The sequence below is a fragment of the Rutidosis leptorrhynchoides genome, chromosome 5 (assembly GCF_046630445.1).
Source record: "Rutidosis leptorrhynchoides isolate AG116_Rl617_1_P2 chromosome 5, CSIRO_AGI_Rlap_v1, whole genome shotgun sequence".
Lineage (NCBI taxonomy): Eukaryota > Viridiplantae > Streptophyta > Magnoliopsida > Asterales > Asteraceae > Rutidosis > Rutidosis leptorrhynchoides.
The window spans coordinates 68,445,170-68,448,896 of record NC_092337.1 but is presented as its reverse complement, the minus strand read 5'-3'; positions in this window follow the sequence as shown (position 1 = coordinate 68,448,896).

The window sequence follows — 3,727 nt, the reverse complement described above, 5'->3', positions numbered from 1 at the left end:
ATCACCATTTCAAAGGGGGAAATTACTCTTATTTGGATATAGATAGAGCCGAATTAAGAGTGATACATAGGTTTTTAGCTAATTCGATTACACAAAGGGGTAAGAACAAAGAAAAAGTAAATGAACAGGATTTGTTTTACCATATGTGTATTCGAGACCCACAAAGCGCTGTAAGTATACCATATTCTGTGGGTTATTATTTATCAGCTATGGTTCGGGGGATGCGACCACATAGCATAATAGGAGGTGGTATTTTTATTACTTTGATTGGTGAATATCTCGGTGTGGATATAAGTCGGGGGGGATTATTACTAGAAGAGCTGGAACCCCGCGATACTATAGGTTTAAATGTATACCATGGTGCGAAAGTTTTGAAGAGGCGAAATAACGCCGCAGTACGATACCATGGTAGACATCCACAGGTGGAGAGAAACCAGCAGCAAGGTAATGTAGGAGGGGGGAATGAGATGCAAGAAATGCATAGGTTTATAGCTTCTCAGGAATACGAAAATGCTAGACAGAGAGCATTTGAAGATTGGCAAGTTCATCAGAACCAAATCATAGCTCATTGCCAACATATAGGTAGAAACTATATTCCTACACCGAAACCCATCTTCCCTCCTTGGTCTATAGAGATGCAGCCACCATATCCTACGTATGACCCTGCCGAAGCATTCTATAGCACTTATGGTTATGCCTGGAACCCCTATTGGTACCAATATCATCCTTAGTTTACTTATTATTTTTTTTTATTTTGTAATTTGTAATTATTGATACGTTTAATACTTTTGTTAATATTGTAATCATTTTTATAATTATCTAACTTTTATTCTTAGATTTTAATAATTTTTGAATGTGGGGTAATATACCAAACTTCAAAAATATGTATATATGTTTGCAGTTTATCTTATGTAGACAACAGGGTAAAACAACGCATTTTCAAAGACTGGCATTAAGTTCAGCAAAAGCAACTAATTTTGACGACAAGATGCAAAATATATGTGAAATAACAACAAGACGGAATGAACAAATGATGTGCACCATTTATCATTCAGCAAACAAACGCCAATATATTTGGAAACTTTGGTAAAATTTAATCATTTTCACACTAATCACCCTCAATAATTTAAATTGTTACTGATTTCTTGCAAATGAGGGCATTGCAAGATCTTAAGTGTGGGAAGGGGTTAAATTCTTTCGGATTTTAAAATTTTTATCTTAAACACTTGGTTACCATTAAAAATACTAGTAAAGCAGTAGTTGTATTAGAATCTAGTGCTCTCTGATAAAAAAGAACAGCCCTGGTCTTATATACTGACTACCCAATTCTAGTAAAAATTTTCAAAATTTTCAATTAAATGAATTCAAAATCATGTTTATACATATTTATGAACGATAAAACTAGGTTTTAACACCGAAATTATTGTTACCTCGGAAAGGACATAAATTAAGAAACAAACTAAAATGTTAAAATTCATTTAAAATGGAATAGAGGACGATAAAAAGGAAAATAAAAGCCAAGTGTGGGAAAATTTACCAAGTTATCTTAAACATATGTCACATATATCTGTAACAAATAACTGAAAATACTTTTGCTTTGGACTAAACTAAACTGTTTTACCCGATGAAAGAAAATAAGAGATGGATCTACACGATGAATCAATTCCATCATTAAAAGGAAGTAAAGTCTTCCGAAAAAGACACGCGCTTCTTGATTTAGGTCATGAAGTTGTCGTCCAGACCAGCTGTAGGTTGACGAAAAATCTAGAAAAGTCATCACTAAAATCAGCAGGAAATCCACGGACCTCAGCATTAAACAGGGTCACCAAGTGGTCAGATTTATCCTAACCATGAGAAGGATTTATCTCGTACAATGGGGGGGCACCATGCAAATTAGCTGGATAAGACTAATGAATCAGATCCCCAGAAAGGATAATCTCCTTAAAGATTAAAAATCAGCTTTTAAGACTGATATTACTCAATCCTAGAGATTGACCTTAAAGATTGAGAATTACAAACTCATGGAATTCAATGATATCTAAACTCGAGCTTGAACGAGAAAATATTTTGATCAAAATTACAAACCGATTTGTTTTCTGAAAACCCTATTTTCAATGCGTTCATTACCATTGAACGTAAAATCCTAGGAATTCACCTGGAATTCATTAGGTCACCTGAACTAAATCGGGTGTCAACCGTAAGAACGGTGGTTGCATAGTGGTCAAAGACAGGACCTTGTGCCAGACCGAAAAATTATAAGGGTGAGCTTTACTATTGCTCCTACCAAGGATAGTAATTGCGTCCGACACGTTATAGACCATAATCAAAAGCATGTCACGGGACATTGCCTTAACAGTTGCTTGTTCAACGCTTTCCTTTACAACCGGACGGTAGTTTACCGAAAGGTAATATACGGAACAAGTAAACTGGACGTGTTGCTTTCCAAATACAAGGTTAGCAAGTGGGTGACACAAAACAGCAAGTTTTGAGCTAAAATTTTCAAATCTGAAACCCACCAAACCCACAAAAATATTTTGCAAACACCGGTAAAGGGTTATCCCGGAAAACTTATCTAGGGTAAAAACTAGATTTAATTTTCAAAAGATCAAATATTTTCATAAAGATCCAATTTCCTTAATGGATCTAAATTTTTATAGTCATGTAGGACTGTAAACCATATCATTACTACCATTGTTTATACCGCCGTATAGAAATCACTGATGTACAAAGTGTGAAGAATAAAGAAGTGATTCTAGTATTTCAAGACAATATTGCTTGAGGACAAGCAACGCTCAAGTGTGGGAATATTTGATAATGCTAAAAATGAACATATATTTCATAGCATTATTCCTCAAGAAAGACAAGCTTTTAGTTGCAATTGTTCTATTTACAAGTGATATTCGTTTAAATAATAAAAGGTGAAGACAAAAGACAGATTCGACGAATTGAAGACGCAAACGACCAAAAAGCTCAAAGTACAAAAGACAATCAAAAAGGTTCCAATTATTGATAAGAAACGTCTCGAAATTACAAGAGTACAAGATTCAAAACGCAAAATACAAAATATAAAATTGTACGCAAGGACGTTCGAAAATCCGGAACCGGGACCAGAGTCAACTCTCAACGCTCGACGCAACGGACTAAAAATTACAAGTCTACTATGCACAAGAATATAATATAATATATAAATAATTATATTAATTATTTATATTTTATATTTATATATAAAATCCGTCGGCAAGAAAGTCTCCAAAAGATGTGAGCTGTAATTTCAATCTCCGCGACTCGCGGAGTTTGAAGGCAAAATTCACCGCGAGTCGCGGAGCCCCAAAAATCGAAATTCCCTATAAAGCCAACCGAATTCTGATCACAATTCATATTCTATTTCTCTCTTCTCTCATATATACGATATATATATATATATAATTTATATTTTAATTTTAATTTTAATTCTAATAATAAGGGTATGTTAGCGAATGTTGTAAGGGTGTAAGTCGAAATTCTGTCCGTGTAACGCTACGCTATTTTTAATCATTGTAAGTTATGTTCAACCTTTTTATATTAATGTCTTGTAGCTAAGTTATTATTATGCTTATTTAAAACGAAGTAATCATGATGTTGGGCTAATTACTAAAATTGGGTAATTGGGCTTTGTACCATAATTGGGGTTTGGACAAAAGAACGACACTTGTGGAAATTAGACTATGGGCTATTAATGGGCTTTATA